This window comes from Perissodus microlepis, chromosome 3 (genome assembly GCF_051167445.1).
Source record: "Perissodus microlepis isolate ML-2025 ecotype Zambia chromosome 3, ASM5116744v1, whole genome shotgun sequence".
Lineage (NCBI taxonomy): Eukaryota > Metazoa > Chordata > Actinopteri > Cichliformes > Cichlidae > Perissodus > Perissodus microlepis.
Genome location: NC_140463.1, coordinates 32,240,394 through 32,261,797, shown reverse-complemented (window position 1 = coordinate 32,261,797; position 21,404 = coordinate 32,240,394). Strand labels below are relative to the sequence as shown.

Sequence of the window (21,404 nt, the reverse complement as noted above, 5' to 3'; positions counted from 1 at the left end):
GTGAGACTGCAACTGTTGTGAAAGAGGGAAAAGTTATTACTTGCTGTCTGAAGCAATTTGTATTAAAAGCAGTTTGCATCTGAATATCTGGCTATGTGAATGCAATTAATGTGAGCAGTTGCGCCATGAAATATGAACCGGGTGGCAGAAAACATTTCCACTGAGATTCACTTCCCACAGTTTCTGTCTTATTTATGCTGAGTTTTTAAAGTCAGGGGTTTGTGACACACGCATGGATTAGTAAATGTTAAGCAACGAATTTACTGTGGAATACCATCAGTCTGTTCATACTAATGGGATTAAATCACATAATAACTGAAGATTTATGCTGAAACTTCACTTTTCTTATTTAATCACATGAAAAATACATTTTCATGTATTTAGTTGGGGGCTTTGACTTGGTGTGTCAAACAGTACATGTTTAGGTGGTGACAGGGCATTCTGTTTTTTAAATGATTTTTAACCCCTGTTTCTCTGTAACAAAAAATAAGAGACATGATTTATTCATGTGTTTTTTAAAAATAAGGATTCAGTTGAAGTTTTAGGCACATGAAACATAATGCAATTTTTTAAAAAGCACTTCTTCCACGCACCTGCTGAAACTCAGAATAAAAAAATTACTACAAGTATAAAGGCATAGCCTTTTCTTTGCATTCAAGCGCATATGTTTAATTCAATTTTGACTGTATTTAATATTAACATATTGCTGGGAGAGGTTCTTTTCTGCTGCTGCAGACAGCCTTTTAATCAGTTTAATTTTCTCTCCTTCACTAAGTATTTTCCATTCACAGCACAGCTTTTGGAACATGTGGCTCATGCAGCAGAATTAGAGGTTATTTAATTTAATCTGTGCTACATGCCCTCTCCCTCCCCTTCCTGCTTAAATTACCCAAAATGCAACACAAACACCAAAAGTTGGTCTGATTTTTTTCATTATCCTATTACCAGCTAAGCAGCAACCTCCATAGCTAAATAAGTAAATAATGCATAAGAAAAATGCCAAGGAGGAAGTACCAAAAGCTGCAGTTCTTGAAGTGACCACTTGAGGTGTTGCAATCGCATGACCATTAATCACGTGACGTTAATTTGTCCACCATTTTGGACGTGTGACAATTATGGTGAAAATGTAGGAACAAGTAAATAAGGTCCCAGGCACAGAGGCTGGGAGATAAGTCCATGACCATCTGGCAACTGTCTATTACCCAAAAATGTCTTTGCAGTTGTTTTCATTCCTAGCAGATTGCAGCAGTTAACAGTAGTTTGCATGGAACATGCTGACTTGGGTATGGAAGTAGCCTTCTTCTGTGCAAACTGCAGGCAACCATTACAATCTGCTAGTGATCAAAGCAATCATGACGAGGTTTTTGATGTGACGCCGTCCTTTCTTTCGCCTCGTGACAGCAGGCAATCAACAAAAGCCAGGAACCAGTTGAAGAATATACATATTTTCCTCATGATCATTGCTGTCATTGTTATATCATGGCAGACAACTCACTCAAATGCACATGACTTTACATGAGTCAAAGTTACCATACAAATAAGCAAATAAAGGAACATTTTACTCTACAGGTAATTTTACCCTTCACTACAATATTGCTAGGTGATCTTTTTATAGGTCACCAGATTAAACCTCCTTAAGGAAATACTGTAGTTAGCACTTAGTAGTTATTTCTTTGTCATAGAAAGTATCAGAGATGGACAGAGTTATCGTGACATCATCTGTGAAGTCTAACTGTGAAGCCTCAAGATGGGAATTTCTCTGTCACCATCTCAATCGCAAAAAGCTGTATGTGATAAGGTTGTTAGAAAAATAAAATGCGATTCCATACCACAGATAACCTTACATTTTTAAACATAGTATGACCAAGAGTTAAAATATAGACCTAATTTTTTACTCAATTTGTCCCAAGTAGGTAACTGAGCCCATTATCTCAGTATCAAAGGGTTTAAAAAGATCAACCGATGAGGACTTTTTCCCAAAGATTTCCATAGGACCAAAAATCCTTTTGCAACCACAGCTATCTGATGCCCTTCAGATGCATTTCAAGTTTAAGGCACTTCTTAATTAGCTTCATTTTTCCAGCATGGAAGCAATGTCCATGATAATACGTCCGCATTCACTGCTCCCTCAGAAGGACACTAAAAATGTTCTACATTTTTTAACTGATTTACTAGCACTCTTCCACACCTGCAAGCACATTTTTCCATGTGAAATCAGCAGTGTTACCCTTTAAATAAAGGTTAGATTAATTGGGTTTCTTTCTTTCTTTTTTTAAAAAGAAACTTCAGCTGACTAACATAACTCCTTTCATATATGCTGCACAGATTTTCATTCAAGCTGAAATCCATTTTTCCCTTTTTTATTAGTCCAAAACCATATGTCTCTCCTGCCATCTGTGTGGTGGTGTAAAGCAAGGATGGAGCATATTATTGAATGCTAAAGACATCAAATAAAAAGATGAATCTCAAAGAAAAAAAAACTTCAAGGAGATTAATTAGGCAGTGCAATGCTGTTGATTGGTCTATAAAAAAAATGAATGGTATTTAAGGGAATGTGCAGACTCTCAAGCAATCAAAACATGTCCTGCCATTTATGTGCTCAAGTTTTAAAGGATAATCAAAGAAGCCAGCACTGCCAGGGTGCAGAGTGTGCCAAGAAATCACTGTAATGTACCGGGTTTAACATTCAATCATATTTTGCACGAATTGTAGCTCTGTTTTTTGAAAACTGATTTAAAGAGCCAAGACTGAAATCAATCAATATGCTTTCGAATTATGCAGAAAATCATATAAAACAATGGACAACTGTGTACAACTAACCTTAATGTATGTTTCCAAGTCTAAATAAGGCTTAGGGTTAGACAATCAAGTTACAAGAGAAAAAAATACTTGATTTTGCTAAATCTACCTCGTGTTTCTTCGCAAAACTTTGTTGTTGTTCTACATAGTTTTGTTAGCACACGTCAGTCTAGCTGGATTGTGAAACCTTTGTCTAGGAAGAATGATGCAAAGGTGAGAAAAGAATTAGAAGAACCGTCACAGCCATCCTGTCAGTGCGCTGATAATCAAACTGAATTGCTAATGGTTTCACATTTGTCATTTACTCAGACATCACTTTCAGCTCATATGAAAGCCATATTAGGAGTGGTTGAAGTGGCACCTCTTGAAGCTGAACAAAAAACTATTACAACGTATGTATCTACTGGTGAACATAGCTCACGTAACTCAATAATCAGAGCTTGGTTACATATAAAGGACACTGTAGCACCTTGTTCAGCTTCTCATGGCTTATTGTCACTGACTTTGGTGGTTGCAGGTATGTGGATCAGTATGCATGTACAGACTAATTGCTCACAAGTTCATTGTTTGGTGACTTCTTTCTTACTCAAGCTTGAAGTACGCCTCATCCCTTGGTGACCTTGTGTTTTGCTGCGTAGTGCTCGACTGGGGTGGGAAGGGGTGCAGCAATTCAGTTTGGTATTTTGGACTGTGGTAGAGTGGGCCCCAGATAACATTTGTTTTTCTTTATAGATTTCCCTGCTATTTGGCCTTAGGCCTGTTATTGTATTTTTATTTTGTCTTTCATCTGCTGTATCGTTAGCACTACAAGTATCTTGCATTTTATTGCAGTGTTTTGCTTTGCTGTACCTCTGTTCATTTGATTACCTTGAAAAAATAATCATGTTTGTCTGAGTTATAACTCTCAGTTTTTTATTTAGTTTCTCTCCTTGGTGAGGTGGTGTGCTGACTTGCTGGGGGGCTAGGTAGCTCTGGTGAGGTCCCCTCCCCATACTTATGCATATGAGCGAAGGCACTGGGACAAGTATAAAAGGCATTGTTTGCACTGAAGTGGAGCGCACAAGGTGAATTGTTGGCAGCACCCGTGAGCACCCCACGGCATAGACTGCCTCCCAAAGTGAAATCTGCCTAGTTGCATTAATTTTTAAGTCAGGTTGCTTTTTGTAATGATTTTAGATTTTTGCGTGCGTGTGTTCTAATAAAGTCACACTATCTGAATTTTTTTTAACCAGTTTACTTTTTCTTAGTAGCTCTAGCCTTGTCCTTGGCTTATCACTTCGTGTTAAATAAACCTTTATAACACACAATATGTGGATGTGTTTTCTTTGACTTCTTAGTACCTCTTAGTTCCTTTAAAGTTCTTATAGCAGACGGCATGATGCCATGTTGCCTAGCAATGAGCTACAGTGACTTTTTTTTGTATTAATGCACCAATATCACTTATTTTTTATGTTTTTTTGTGGCCAACAGCACAAACAGACCAAGCAGTACTGTAGCATCAACACGTAGTAGTTTGAATTAACTTGTCAAGTCTCTCCTTCACCACTGTGTGAGAGAGTGTGTGTGTACATGTTTTGCTAACAATTTAAAATCTACATGGTTTGTTAAACTAATATTTCCTGGGGTTCAGTTTCCGCAGGTGGCATTATTTGTCTCTTCTCCATATTGTCCATATTGCTCTCACCACACACTCTAAATCCTGTTACATACAATTGGTTTCACAGTTTTGATTAAATTGTTCCCACATTTTGATTGATCCATTCTTCATGTTTTCATGTATTCATAGTGAAAAATATGAGCCTAAAGAGTGCTGTGCCTGGTACTTTACTGGAAAAATTTCAGAGTTGAGAAATTGTTTTCTCTATCTAACCAGAGTAAGTCAGAAAAGCTCCAACATTTATCAACGTGAATTGACTGTACAGTGATCAGATCTACTCTTTTAAACGGGACTGCACAGCATTTTAACCCCTCGGCCAAAAAGGCTGATAGGGTATTGTCGTCACTCTGGCGAGCGGTAAACGTGGACACCGAAGTTTGTGAATGGGATAACTCAAGAAGGACGTCACTTAGGACTTGAAAATTGATACCATAGGTGCATCTACTAAAAATGTGGGTGGCCTCAACCTCAGGGCCAAATTTTCTGAAAATCTTGTGAAGATGATAACAGAATGAAGCAGCATAGGATTTTCATATTAATACCATAAAATGGTAGGCCCATTTGTGAAAACTACATCAAAGAAAAAGAAGCGCAAGAGAAATTATGACATGAAATGACAGTGTTTGAGCCATAATTGGCTACAAATTGCTGAAATTGTCTGATATGGCTCAAAAAAGTTATGCTTATCTCTGAATGTATCATTATTGAAACTAAAATTTGAATACCAGTTTGACTACTAAAAAATGGTATAAAAACATTTAATAACTTTTATTTTTGTAAGAAATTTGGAACTATTTCTGTCTTAAGCAGCCCCTGTGGCTGTTTTTGGAAGCTCCTGTTGTAGTATGTTATAGTTAAATAACCTAGCAAGTGCAGGAAATGTAAATTTCCTAACTTGTTTAAAAGGTAGTGTTCAAACTATTTTACCTAAACCTAGCTAGGTAGTTTGTGTGTGGGTGTGTTTGTGTACTCAGAGTGTGAGCAATTGAATTTTTTTCATCACTCATTCACTTAACAGTCCACAATAAGGGATCGCTAACATTAGCTTATAACAAATGGTACCTAGCTAAGATAGCATTAGCAAGGTTGTTGTCTTTTCTAATTTAAATCAAACATTTTTATATACATAGCTGTACTTGCCATAAAATCACACAAAAAACACATTATTTGGTTGTGGGTGCTTCTTCATGTTTGGCTTTTAAATTTGAACTTTCTGCCCAGTTATTGATAAATATGATTTAGTTAATAAAATTTACACCAAGCCGTTACTTCAGCCACACCTCTCTCATGCCCACTTCACTTGAACTAAGAAATGAACAGTTGGCATCAGGAACAAATCCATTTCACTCAATTTACCCAAAATGTATATTTGTGTCATTAAAATGTTCATAACTCAGACAACTCTTGAAGCTGCTTTTATTTTTAAATGAAGCCTTTCCTGCCCATTTTTAGGTGAGTGACACCATAATTCACGTTACATCAACCATGACAATTCTGATTAGATCCTTCATTTATAAATTACTTCTTGGTCTCATATCTGGGGATTTGATTTTCTACCATTTATGCTGAGCCTAATCTTGAATTACATCTTTATTCCATGAGGAAGGGTAGAAATGTCAGCCTAGCTATTTTTGCGTACTTTGATCAGCAGTGTGAACACCTATTAGTTTCTCATGTCTCTCTTGGCCTTCTGATCTACATTCATTTTATACTGAATGCCAAAGACATATCTCAACCTTCTTATTTGTGTGTTCGGTGGTTAGTAGACTTTACCTGGATGAGCCCGCAACCCTTTCCCACAGAAATCAATTAAGTCTGCCAATACCTGATTGATCTGCAAGCCAAGGATCAACCCAGTCGTTGGAAGATTAGAGGCGTCGAGGGGAAGGTTACTGTCTTAGCTTTAGCATCTTCATGAACCCTGACATAAATGCACACCATCTCCTCCCAGCTTCCTGGAATAGGGTCTTGTTGGCCTTTGCAGTCTCCAGGAAGCCAGCTGTGCTGTAATTGAATAACAGTAAGGCAGCTACATGAGTGGGGCCCAGGAGATGTGTTCTCTCCCCTGTCAATCCACTTAGATGATAAATGGTTCTCACAAAAGGTTTTTAGAGGGTAAAGCTGAAAGGTTTTGCTCAGTGTGACCAGTGAGAACAAACACTCAGCTTGTAAGATGAGGATTAGCGTGAAATGACAACTGATAAAGCAATATGAAAAAGTATATATATTATCTATCCTTGTGAGGAAGTTTTTTATGATTGCATATTACTTCTTGTATAAAACATATAAAATACAAGTAATTAAAAAAACAGCTTATACAGTTGGTAGAAAAGTAAATTCAAAGTGAAATGGGAATCTTGGTCTTGGTGGCTGATTGACTGATATTTCATATCTATGACAGGATGTATGTAAGTAAGTAAGCTGCTGCTTTCAGTATATAGAGTGACACCAATATGCAACAGAAACTCCATCTAAATGTATGTAATAACTATCAATCAGGGCAACATATAGACTTGGAGAAATTTTTGTTCATTCCTTAACTCAGTGATGTTGGTGGGTTTCTTCACATCAGCTGCTGTTATGGAAGATGGTAGATGTTTCTATGACTTTTATTCAGCTGTGTGAAAACTATAACTTTAATCACAGCCAAACCGATTTACTCACGAACAAATAAAACACTTTATCTAAGTTATCTAAGTGACTTATATATATCATGTTTAACCTGAGTAGCGAAAGACCGCGGGGGGGTTGAAAACGATGAACCTGGAGTTTGCTGTTCTCGCCCCTGCTAGCTATCGAGCTGGTGAGTAACAGACGTCTACGAAAACTTTGGAGGTGCCTTTGCAAATATGTGATATCTCGATAAATCGAGCAGATATTTGAAGTTTACACAGCTATATTCTCGCCTGAAAATATCTTAAAAGTTTATTTTGTGACCCAGAAAAAGTAATAAGAGTAATATTAAAACTTAGTAGCGGCCGGCATTGTTGGAGACTGGAATTGGCTGGGCCGGGCTATGAATTCTGAGATACGGTGGGCCACGAAGGATACACCTGACCCATCCTTTAAATCTGGGGGAAAGGAGGACGCATTTGTCGGCTGCATTTGGAGGAGTCTACGAATTTGGACAGCCTTCATTGCGTTGCTGTGATGTAATTGGCCTTCAAATGCGGCCTCAGGAGGATGCAGCCCATAAATTTGGACACCCCCAATGTGTAGTTTTAGTTCATTTCTAAGGGGTTGAATTTTTTTTTTTTTTTACATAGATAAAGGCTAAAAACACCTCATTTTAGCCCAAAGCCTTCTGGTTGCCAGGCACCACAATGATGTTACTCTCATGAAAAAGAAGTCTCAGTACTTTAGTAAGATGTTATAGGCAGCTAAATGCTAAAAAAAAAAAATCATTTTAGCCTGGTGCTAGGTGGTTGTGAGGAAATATAGTGAGATCATATTAAGTGATTTAGGAAATAACTTTTCAGCATCTAAGATATGCCTGTGGACCAAGTCTGGTTCTCAGTATCTGATGGTCTAGGAAGAACTTGGAGAAAACCACAGAAACTGACATTTTTTGTATTGCGATTCCCCTTAACATCGTGTTCTTCTGCTGAAAGCCATCTTACTATATCATGTACTTTCTTAAGAGTCACTTCACGGACAGGTCATGACAAACTAGTTCATGCATTTATTACTTCCAGGCTGGACTACTGCAATTCATTATTATCAGGATGTCCAAAAAACTCGCTGAAAAGCCTTCAGTTAATCCAAAATGCTGCAGCAAGAGTACTGACAGGGACTAGAAAGAGAGAGCATATTTCTCCTGTTTTGGCTTCCCTTCATTGGCTTCCTGTTAAATCCAGAATTCAATTCAAAATCCTGCTCCTCACATACAAGGTCTTAAATAATCAGGCCCCATCTTATCTTAATGACCTTGTAGTACCATATCACCCTATTAGAGCACTTCGCTCTCACACTGCAGGCCTACTTGTTGTTCCTAGAGTATTTAAAAGTAGAATGGGAGGGAGAGCCTTCAGTTTTCAGGCCCCTCTTCTGTGGAACCAGCTTCCAGTTTGGATTCGGGAGACAGATACTATCTCTACTTTTAAGATTAGGCTTAAAACTTTCCTTTTTGCTAAAGCATATAGTTAGGGCTGGACCAGGTGACCCTGAATCCTCCCTTAGTTATGCTGCAATAGACGTAGGCTGCCGGGGGATTCCCATGATGCATTGAGTTTTTCCTTTCCAGTCACCTTTCTCACTCACTATGTATTAATAGACCTCTCTGCATTGAATCATATCTGTTATTAACCTCTGTCTCTCTTCCACAGCATGTCTTTATCCTGTCTTCCTTCTCTCACCCCAACCGGTCGCAGCAGATGGCCCCGCCCCTCCCTGAGCCTGGTTCTGAGAGGTTTCTTCCTGTTAAAAGGGAGTTTTTCCTTCCCACTGTCGCCAAAGTGCTTGCTCATATGGGGTCATATGATTGTTGGGTTTTTCTCTGTATCATGAAGCGCCTTGAGGCGACTTTTGTTGTGATTTGGCGCTATATAAATAAAATTGAATTGAATTGAAATTGAATGACAATATCTTTAATAATTTGCTATTGTCATTCAGATTTCATGGTACCATAAAAAAAAAAAAAAGAAACCAGATGCAGCAAGACAGGCTCAAACCATCATACTCCCACCACTATTTTTTCACAGATGGGATAAAGTTTTGATATTGATGTGGTGTTTTCCTTGCTCCAAACAGCACACTTCTCCTTTAAACCAAACAGTTCTATTTTGGTCTCATTCATCACAAGCCTTGTGGCTTGTCTATGTGATTGTTAGCAAACTGTAGACTTGGAGTGGTATGATTTAAGGAAAAAAGTATCTTTCTCTTTGCAAACCACGCACAGTTGTTCAGTGTTCAGAGCCTGAACTCGTAAACTTTAATATTACCCAATGGGACGGCACTCTAGTAGAAGTTACACTGGGTTTTTCTGTGACGTGCTCTGGTTTTGACTTTCCTTATTTTGCAAACAGTCAGATTCTTAAGAGTTGAGCATCAACAGCTATTTTAATGAAGTGCTCATAAATATGTGTTTCTATGGTGGTGCTCTTACATACACGTGCACATAGTGCCAACTCCACTGTCATTCCTCTTATTGTTAACATCAGTTTTTACACAAATTCCATAGGTTTACATACTTTTGCTACTCAATGATATGCAATACTGGACCACAGATAAATAAATAAATGACATTTAGGCAGTGATGCCAGTAACGCATTACTAAGTAACTACTAAGTTACTAAGTAACTCTGAATATGACCACTTTTTCAGTAACGACTAATCTAACGCGTTACTATTTCCATAACAGTAGTCAGATTTAAGTTACATGTCCAAACCACTGTGCGTTACTATTTTTTTTTAAGCAAGAAGATTTGGTTTCTTCTTTTCGTCTCGGCGGATGACAAACGCATACGTGTCGTGAAGCGTCACATAAGCAACAGGTCACGTTTCCCGCTCACAAGCAGCCGGCGACGTAAAAAAGTGTAAAGAACAATTGAGCGAGAGAGATGTTCGTTCTTTAGCTGGAAATATAGTCACTATTTTGAGTTTCTGTCAACTAAAGATTTCAATATTAAGGTTCGTTGTACAGTCTGTGTTGGTGAAAAAGTGTTATCTACCGTCAAAAACACTACGTCAAACTTAAAGAAACATTTGGAGTCGCAGTACGGCACAGTCAAACTCACAGAGTCCCACCAAGTGGTCCGAAGCAGAGAGCCGTTTCTTCCGCAGAAGGTCCTACACCACCCAAACAACAAAAGTTGGATTTTGGTGCAAAACCAGTAAGTGATGAAGAATTGAAGAAGTTGGTCGCGCAGTATATTGTAGAAGAAATGCTACCTATAAACACTGTTGACTCGCCCTCGTTTCGTGCCATAATAAAAAAGATCCCTACTTCTGTTAATGCCGAGCTGCCTCACTGAATGACTTTTACTTCTTACCTGGAGAAGGAGTTTACAGAAATGGAGAGAAATCTGAAGGCCGCACTGAATGAGATTGACTTTGTTTCAACTACCGCGGATATTTGGACTGCTAACAACAGAAGCTATATGGGAGTAACGCTCCACTGGATCAGTAGAACCACATTAGAGCGCCACAAGGTTGCATTAGCATGTAGGCGAATTCGTGGTAGATACACGTATGATGTCATTGGCACAGAAATCGAAAACATTCACTCCTCTTATGGATTACTCAACAAAGTAGTTGCAACAGTTACTGATAATGGATCCAGCTTTGTTAAGGCGTTTCAAGTTTACCATCCTGTCACGGAGTCCGATGATGAGACGGAGGAGGAAGAGTCCACCCCCAAAGACGATGATGTCACTTTTTCAGATGTCAGAAATCCTCTCGGCTGAGAATGAAAGTGATGGTCAGCTGTCTCGTCCCCCGCACCACAGGTGCAGAAAGCAGGGCTGTGTATAGGACCAGCACAGCAAAATGCACAGCTCTTTGGACCAAATCGAGTAGATCTGCACTTGCATCAGAAACAGTGGAAGAAATGGCAAAAGAAAGCTCCTCATACCAACATCCACAAGGTGGAATTCCTATTTTGATGCTGTAAAGAGAATTGCAGAAATCCCCATGGGTGAACTGAATACTGTGTGCACAAAGCTAGGACTGAAGTGCTTCAAAGATCAAGAATACCAGTTCCTGCATGAGTACTGCATGGCCATGAAACCTCTGACTGCAGCACTGGACATTTTACAAGGCGACTGTCCATATGGAACTTTACTACCAACACTTGAAGTTCTGATGTAGAAGACCCTGGCTGTGAAAGATGACCTCTCCAGGATGACTGCAGGCCTTCCAGATGCCATTGTACAGGTACGCTCCATCTTGAAATTAGTCAAATTTTTTTGCTTCATACAATTCACAAACATGGAACAGAATATTAATTATCATTGCAAAATAATATTAAAACAATTAAAATGTTTAACCTAAAACAAAATTAAATCCATAATACTGATCTCATATTAGGCATGGTTTGCAAGTAATTCAATAACATAATAAATTGTAGGCATAAAAACATTGATTATCGTTTCGCCGGTGTGCTGGACGACAAAGATGCCCTTCTTGCAGCTGCCAGTTGTCCAAAATTCACACTGTGATGGCTGAGAGATGCAGGAAGGAGGGAGCGAGTAAAACAGCTTCTGACAGCAGAGTGTTGCACCACACACGATCTGATATCCTCGTGTTGGTGTTGTTCCCAGATCATCATACTAAATGTTGTTCCAGGATCAACATTGCAAGTGACCAATCAGAATGTTGTGACGTCATACTTTTGCGACCTCGGGAAAAACCGGCGTAAAACAAAAAACTGTACTTAAGCTGCGTGAAACCGCCTCTGTCCGCCGATCAACGGACCCTGACCCTAACCCTAACCGTAACCCTTTAATAAACGGTAAGCAGAATTGATATTGTCCTTGCAACATTGGAATTTCATAAATGCACGAATGGCTTGGCGCGCAAAAGAATAACGTCACAACAATGTGATTGGTCACTTGCAATGTTGAACCTGGAACAACATTTTCATGATGGTCTGGGAACAACACCAACACGAGGATATCAGATCATCCGTTGCACCACTGCTCCTGTTGCAAAAAACCCTGCCAGTGTGCCCAGTGCTACAACATCTAACAGCCAAGGTGAGATGGACTTTTTCACTTTTGAGGCAGAGCCAGAGGAGGAGACCCTTTCTGCAGAAAAAGAAGTCATGGACTACCTGATGTCAGGCTACGGCCTTCAGATTCTGCATGTTTTCAAGCATAAAGACAAGTTTTTTAAAGTATAACACTCCAACCCCATCAAGTGCTCCTGTGGAGCGACTTTTTAGTCTGGGAGGTTTGGTGCTCACGCCTAAAAGAAATCGACTTTCTGACAAAAGGTTTGAGAAGCTTCTGTTAATGAGGTACAACCACTGGTTTACTCGCTCCACACTACTGTTTATACACATATAACATATACTGAAAAAAAGAGAACAGGGAATCCAAATTAAATAACTATTTACAAGTAATTGAATTAAGTTTATCAACGTTACTTAATAAACTTATTAAAGTTGTCAAGTTAATTAACTTAAATCAATTACTTGCAAGGAAGTAAAGCAATTTATTTAAGTTGGACCTGCAGTCTCTTTTTTTTCATTAGATTAGTCCATAGTTACAAAAGTGGACAATAGTGCTTACATGTGGATGGTATAAAAAGTATATTAAGGGAAGTCAAGAAAGACTCTTTGGGTTTTTTTATAAAAAGTATTTAAGTCAAAAAGGACTTGTTTTTTATTTTTATAAAAAGCATTTATGTGAAATGAAGTCGACTTATTTTTTTATATAAAAAGTATTTATGTTAAGTGAAGTAACAAGACTGTCTTTATTTTCATAAAAACAAGTATTTCTGCAGGAAAAAAGTTTTAAGTTCGACTTCAAATGTCAGGAGATATATTGTTGACATTACTGTTAAAATACACTTCCAATAAAGTGAGTATTGGCAAAACCGGTTGATGTTTTTATGTTGAGGCAGTGGGGAGTGTTATTGGCAGCTTCTGAAAGTAACTAATAAAGTAACTAGTAATCTAATTTAGTTACTTTAACAACAAAGTAATCAGTATATTAACTAAGTTTCTTTTCGAAGGAGTAATCAGTAGACAGTAATATTACTTTTTCAAAGTAACTGTTACAACACTGCATTTAGTTGCATTAACGAAATTCGATTCTTTTTAAAAAAATTTAGATTTCAAATCACATTTTTTTCTTTTCTCGTATTGATGCAAAAACACAGTGCTTAACAAATTTAATACAAATACACATGAGGTAAGTTATATGTAAGGTTTACTCCCTAAATTAACAGTACTTAAATTAACAGTAATTATTGGTAATTGCTAAATAAAATGTTTAATTTTCTGTAATGTTAGCCCACCGGTATCCATAAAATCTTTAATCAAAGTGCTGTTTTTAATACTAAACTATAATTACAGCTGTTGTTCATGAATGTTCAAATGTACAATTTCACAAAGAAGCAGAACAATTATTGTTTTTATTAAGATGCCAAATTACAGTTATTCATTTGAATTCCTGTAGAGAAAAATTAACGATTGAATGGTACTCCTGATTAATTTCTGACTTCTTAAAGAAGTCCAGTAAAACATGAATTCAGTTTATTTGCATGATACATAAAAATATATCTGTTTTTTAGCTTTAACAAGTCGCTGAAAGATTTCTAGATTTTTTGTTGTTTTTATTACTTCACTGTATGAAACGTATACAGCCTCACAAACTTTTTCCCGCACAGAAATATATCATGCGTGCATCACTGCACCACCCGGCCACAACAGAGTCCTTGTGCTAAGAGGAAATTTAGCTTTATGTGTAATTACAATGAACTAAACAACAATGAAAATATATCAATTCCTGTGGCGGGCCCTGTAATTGCAGGCGGTCAGTGCTTGTGACAAAGTAACACTATACCCAAATAAACGACCGTGCGCTCATGCGTGTCAAAGTATAATGCTTTTGGTTCACTGACTGATGAGATCCATTACTCTTAAAATTAAGTTTAATGTTCTTGTAGGCAGCAGGTGATTTTGTCCGTCAGGGTGTATGCACATGCCCGGCTCTGCAACGATAAGCATAATCAAGAAATGATAGACATGAGCACAGATGAACACGTGCATGAATGTAAGCAACCATGTGTGTGTGAGCGGGCATAATGCAACCTGAGTGCTGCCATATCTTTATCAAAATAGGGTGTGAGTGTTGTTTATGAGGAAAAAATAATGCAGTAGTGATATTCGAGCAGTGTTTAACTGGAGCATTAATGGAGATAGAGACATTGAACCAAAATGTATTATTCAGCACTTAAAAGCACAGAGCATCTGCTTGAAGCAGTTTAAAGGCCCTGTCCAATTACACTGCTGCTTAATATTTCACACACTGATGGGGGGGTGCATTACTTCAGGAGCTAATAGAAAGGAATCATATATTATGCACTCATTGGTGATCTTGACAGAGTCCTCATAGGTCAAGCAAGGTCAAGCTGGAGGGTAGTGTGGTGTCGGTGTGAAAGGCGGTTGTTGTGGCGTCATCCAGTTTATTTAGCTATAAATGTTCCCTCAGCTCTGCATTAGTATTTTACCGCTTTCCTTTTTCTTTTCTCTTTGGCAAACACACAGGCACACAGGAGTGATCCACGTTCTTTTGTCTCTGTTCCCAATCTCTGACGTTCCTTTTATTCAAGCCGACCTACAGTATTTCTGTTGGATGACAGAGCAGCAACAGCAAACAGATTGCAGCGCCAGGATATATCAGCTATCTCTAGGAATCTGACATTTATGGGTCTTGTTTTTCTCCCACATTTTTGCATAGACTCCTTTCAGCTTTCGCTGTCCTTGCATCACACCTGTCAGCTGTCAGGAAAAAAAAGTTTGAAGTTTTGACAGAGCTGTTGCTAGATTTGAAGAAAAGCTGGTCAGAAAAAAAAGGTATCCTCATTCTGTTATGTGGTGTTGACCAAATTTGTGCCCTCGGGGATACTACAGGAGAAATGTGCATTTGCACTTGTACTTGACTGCACATCGCCTGAGGCAGACACCTATGTATACCTCCACTCTCAGCATCATCAGACCTGCAAACTGCCAAATAACAACCAAAACAGCTCTTAAGTATTTTTGCTGGAACAAGAGGTTTGTGTTTTTGTTTGATTCATTATCAGGTGAGACTGACAAAATGATGGATGGAACGGGATTGTTAAAAGTAACTGATTGAATTATTACAGCTCGTTTACACACACAGGGCAGGACCACGCACCTCTATCAATTGTTTAAAAGCAAAGAGAAAAGATAAGCTTTAGAAATACCTGCTTTGCATTCTGCAGTAATGTCATGCAAGTAAAAAAATACATTTTGATATGAAAATAGGTTTATTTTTAAAACTTAATACTTTTTTTGCACTTTTTGAGTACCATTAAGAGACCACTTCTGAATTTCCGAATACAATATGAACTAAAATAATCTTGAATCTTGTATTAGTGTGTATTGTGTTATACCCAAGGTAGGTACATTAAATTACTTAAAAGGTGCCTGCAAGCCCTTACCAGAGTGGAAATAATTGTGTCCGCTTACTCATGCAACAATTATGGTAATGTGCTGCTTTCCCATGGTTATGTTATTATCACCATGATTGAACTCTATGCGTGACTTTGCCTACATGAAGAGCTTTGTAGAGAAAAATAACCTGCTTCTGGTGCTGAAAAATGGTCTAAAAGGTGCAGGAGACTCAGCTGAATGGTAACTAATGTTAGCAAATGACTGAAAGATTCCCACTTTAGCTTGGTGCAGTACTAAGTTTATAATGTCCTCCAAACATTGCACATGAAAACAACAGTTTGCCTTAATTGTGTAGTAATGACTTTAAGGTAATTTATGGCTGATTTACGTACATTTCCGAAACTATTTCCTACACTGTTTTCAGTAATGGTGATAATAACCATTACCTTTTAAATACTGTGCAAATGTTCTACTCTGAAACCCAAACTTATCCCCTCACGTTGTTTGGAGTGTTCTAACTTAAGTACAACCAATGATAATCACAATTGTTTTATGAAATACAAACACCCCAGGTCTTTCCCACTCAGTGTGCCAGGAACAATAATAGGCCCACAGATATTGTTTGAGTCACATTTGACTTTTTCAGCAAAATTAAATTTTACATTAGGAGTGAAAGAAGGTTAGTATTACATCATTTGGTTCAGTCTTACCATCAAAATAACCAATTGCTTATTCTGTTCAATGTGAAAACTGAACCTTAAATAAGGAGAAAAGAATGCAGTTGACTACAGCGTTATTATACTGAGCTACCATTCTTTTTGTTATATTTCTTAAAATTTGTTATAATATTAAAGTGGTCTTGAGCAGTAATTCTCCAGGCTTTCTTCTTTGGAGTCTTTCTTTCAACACTGACTGACTTTATCTGACTGTTTATTAAGCTACTTAATACTTGTGTATGAATCATTCAAAATAAAATGTAAAAGCTCTTTAAAAACTATCTACAGCAAATGAATAGAAGCTGAAAGTCATGTCCTTAAGGAACAGGTAAAAATAATGCAAAGACCTGACACAGGACCTGAGAGTTGATCTGTCTACTATTCACTGAAGCCTCATCCGAAGTAGTCTCAGTGGAAGGGTGGCTGTCAAGAAGTCATTCTAAAGGAAAGAAAGCAGGGAGAAAAGCCTGAGCAATGCCACAATACAGAAGAACTGGACTAAAACTCAGCAGCAAAAGGTCTTACAGGTTGATGAATCCAAATAAGAAAGCTTTGGTTAAATCATTCGTGTATGTGGAGGAGTTCAGGATTACAGTAGTTGGTTTCTCATTTATTACACGTGAGGCAAAATTGATGAAATTATTAAGACAGATATTTGGCATTAAATTTTGATCCACCATGCAGTACCATCATCAGTACATATGGTATGTACATTGGGTACATACCAAGGGGGTTGGGAAGCGCATCTGTAACCGGAAGGTCGCCGGTTCGATCCCCGGGCTCTCTGTCCTGGTCGTTGTGTCCTTGGGCAAGACACTTTACCGCCTACTGGTGATGGCCAGAGGGGCCGATGGCGCGATATGGCAGCCTCGCTTCTGTCAGTCTGCCCCAGGGCAGCTGTGGCTACAACTGTAGCTTGCCTCCACCAGTGTGTGAATGCGAGAGTGAATTTAATAGTGGCATTGTAAAGCGCTTTGGGTGGCTTGAAAAGCGCTATATAAATCCAATCCATTATTATTATTATTGGAACTCTATCAGTCATGGATTGGCCCCAGAACTCAAACCTCAACATTATTGAAGCAGTGTGGGATCATTTTGGCAGAGAACACAACAAAATGCAGCACGGATCCGAAGAAGAGCTTTGATTGTCCTTTAAGAACTACTTCTGATCGCTACCTACAAAAATACAGGTTGTACCCCTCAGCCTCCTAGCACCTGCACCTGTGGTGTGAATTTCAAAATCCTACGTTGCCCTCGTGTCAAGTCACAAGATTTTTAGAAAACTTGACATGGGACCCTGACCCGTGAGGTCACTGAGATATAAACTTAGCTGAGATTTCTCAGTAGATACACACTGGTATCATATGACACTTGTAGGCGACTTCCTTCTCGAGTTATCTTTGAATTGGACATCTGACCTTGACTTTGAAGTTGAGGTCACTGAGATTCAAAGTTGCACGTGATTTTCAGTAGGTACACCTATGGTATTCATTTGAAACTTCCCCATTGCTTTGTTGTCACATTCACAAACTTGGGTTTCCATGTCGCCTGCCTGGCAGCATGATGACAGTACCCTATGTGGCTAACTGAGTTCAGACTGTGTGACAATAAAGATGGTCAAACCAAATATTCACCTTCAAAACTGTTAGAATTCTATAAGCTTTTGTCTTCTGTCTTATGTACAGTGTTTCCATGCTTGTCTGTACACATTTCTATCTCCCATCTTCCTAGCAATATATAAAGAAATGAGAAATTGCTTAAGACTTTTGTTATACATTTCTGAGCTCAAATTAGATTATAAATCCAATTTGCAACAAAAATTTCCTGATGAAGGCCACGAAAAAGCAACACTAAAACACTGGCCTTCAAAAACACAGCAAACCATCCAGAACATTTCCTGATGTTCCTGAATACTAGATTTAGACATACAGATCAGTAGCCTTCGCAGATATTAGTATTAATGCAGTGCAGACATTAGGGTTACAAAATGTCCTCACCAACAGTTTTTAGAGATTTCACCATACACTGTGATCAAATATTAAGAGCACCGTGAGGACTGAGAGCGTAATTTGAATTTTCACCTCTACCCTTAGAGCTCTTCGTCTACTCCATAGCTGGGGAATTCTTACATTAGAGATGGGACAAGGTCAATGTTTTGCAAAGCACAGGTCGTGTTTTTGGCACTGAAGTCCAGAGCTAGGTCCCAAGTCAAGTCCAGGTCCTTTACTTAAAGTTTTGAGTCTTAAATCAGTTATTATGCACCCTTCACCCAATGTAACGCCATTTTGCATTTCAGGTCAGCCCTAATCACAAGGCCAGGGCACACCACACAGTGGCACAGCAAAATTAATCCACTTATCTTAATGAAATATTTGGTTTAAAAGCTTATGGTCCTGTGAATTTTGCAGCGAGTTGGTACAACATTTAGCTCAAATCTTTCCCCGTAGAACAACATTACAAAATGGACTTATACACATAAAGTTGTATTATTGTACATTTCCTTCAGTAGAACTATTGCTTCGGTTAAAAAAAATGTTCCCCGTCAGTATTATATGAAGACTTTATATTCTGCTAAACATCATATTTTATAAAAACAGTGGAGTGGCTATCCTGTGAGTACCAAATATCTTAAAATAAACAGCTGTGCTCAGAAACATAAGACTATAAAAAAGAGGAACTTGATTATATTTATGCTGAAATGGGTAACATGGTTAACTGTCAATTTCTACAGGGCCGGAAAACTTTTTCTACCAGCCAATTGTCAGTAAACTTGTTGGCTTTGTCACCTTTGGGACAATAAATCTATAGAATTTATTCAGCAATGGGTTTTTATCACAATCAGTTTCTTGCAGCAGTTTAAAGTACAAATCTTTAAAAAGATTTAAACATTGTGTATGGAGCAGCACGGTTAAAATACATTAACTCTGGCTCTTCTCTCAAACATCAGCACTATCAGCTCCCTGTTAGTCTTCCCACTTCCAAGTCTGAGACCGACCAAAGTTAACTTTTCTTAAACAGTAGCATTTTCATCTCATTTTGCCATCTATTATAAGTCAAGATGGACAATCATTAAGTCAAGTCATCAAACAAAAATCTGACACGAGTCCTTCAAAGTCAAGAGGAAGTTGTTGTCATTGTTGGCTGTCAGATGATTCCGATTTTTGTCCTCTGCGGCACACTGACTCGAAAATTCCCTTCTACTCTCAGCTGGAACACCATGCCAGTTGTCACCTTCACTGAGAGTTTCATTCCCTCTAATCAACCACACCTGGCGATACACCTGGCACTTTTGTCATTAGCTGAATTCCCTGATTGCACCGAGCTGCTGGCCTCCCTGCGTTTGATTCAGGTCTTTTGTTCTGCCGAGCACACACAGGATTAGATACAGTTAGAGATTAACTAAATGTTCGGCTTAAATCAAACCAAGGCGGTGTTGCAAATCCATTTTCTTCTTTATAAGAAGTCTTCAAATTGGTCAAACCTGCAATTTCCTCCCTCATTTTCTTAATTTGAATGTAAATTTAGAGATGTGTATTATGTGGGCGCAGTTAGGGGCAAATTAACTTCGGAGCTAACTCACTTATGGATCTCATTAAGGCAGAGCTGCCTGAGCAAGCTGGTGTGTACCAGCTTCTTCCCACCTTCTTTTGCTCTTTTTTTCCCCTCTCCTCCTCCGTATTTGCTTCAGTCCTCTCCAAAATGTGTCTTCTTTGTTGCCATTAGACCTAGGGAGTAAGGTGACTTTACTTGAGAAAAGCTCGGAAAGAAGTTAGCTGCAAAAGAGGCCTTGGGGAGGAGGAGGGAGGGAAAAACAATCATGAAATGCTGCTGTGTCTTAAGAGGGCTTCCCACCGAGAGAGAAGAGAATGAAAGGCACGCTCATTCTTCCTCACACTCCTTGACATCCAGGAGTGAAAGAAGGAGGAGAGTGAGTAGGAGGGGAAGGAGGGCAAAAGGAGACAGTGTTTTGGGAAGAAAATTGTGTGCCCTGTGCCCTCATCAACAGGCCTCCTTACCCACTGGGGTCCAACAGCTCCGTTGACACTATGAATAATTCCCAATGTCCTCTGGCCCTCGCAGTGACCTGAAAAGAAGATATAATTAATGCATAGGCCTCGCACTCAACAGTCACAGATGAGAAGGACTAGATCCAGATTTGGATTATTAGATAATATTGTAAGAAAAACTTACATTTGCAGCTGCTTCTTTGTCTCACTTGTAACGCGTGCAGTACTTCCACAAAAAAAGCCATTGTTTGGTATGCACACCGGTAAGTGCTTGCATAGGCACACTGCAGCGGTTAGTTTAACGTGCCCAATGTCATACAGATATCCAGCAATGTCAAGATTTGTATTTCTCTGTGTTTCCAATTTCATGAGACAGTGATGCGTGACAGCGGTGACAAAAACTCCAAGGTGCTGCTGCACTGCCCAGGTATTCACTGAGCAGTGCTGACATAGCTGCTGAATTTTTTTTTTCTTCTTCCTGTTTTACTTTTTCGCAAAAGCTCTCACAAATTAGATTCAGCCTGTCATCTGAGTGCAAAGCTCAAAATTTTATACGGGTCATCTTAAACCTGAGTGGAACTCCTCAAAGTAAAGGGTGAGAAGCTAGTGTCTTCTGTTTTCGTTAGTTCATTATTTATAATAATCTAATCTAATTAAATGCAAAACACATTGTGATTCCTGACCTACAAATGTCACATACTGCTGCTATCAAATATTTATAGACATTAGTCAACATTCATTAGTGAAATAAAAAGATCTACTATGTCATTTGACCTGCACGACCTTTGACCCTCCTCAGTTTAACTACAGGGATAATTCTTTTCTTCTACGCTGTCTCAGCACTGATCACCCATCTTCTACAACCACCAGGTGAAAATGGTCCTTTTTTTTTTCCTCGCTCCATTTCATTTGTTATTATGTTAATTAGATTTTCCTTCCAAAGTCAGCTTTGTATCGGGTATGTCTGTCGGTGATTAGCTTCCCTCCTATTCTGAGCTGTGAGTTGAATGCGGTATCGGGCTGCAAAACAGTCAGTCTAAGAAATATGTGCAGTCCAGCCTCCTTCCCCCCTCAAAAGATTTGCCCTTGCACGTATACTGAAATAAGAAAATTTCACTGATGTTTGAATTATAGCTGAC

At 38.6% G+C, this 21,404-nt stretch overlaps 1 pseudogene; it reads left to right on the top strand.

Moving 5' to 3' along the window:
* Window positions 1-11,123: 11,123 nt before the first annotated feature.
* On the top strand, window positions 11,124-12,462 carry LOC146391237 (uncharacterized; annotated as a pseudogene).
* The last annotated feature ends 8,942 nt before the right edge of the window (window positions 12,463-21,404 follow it).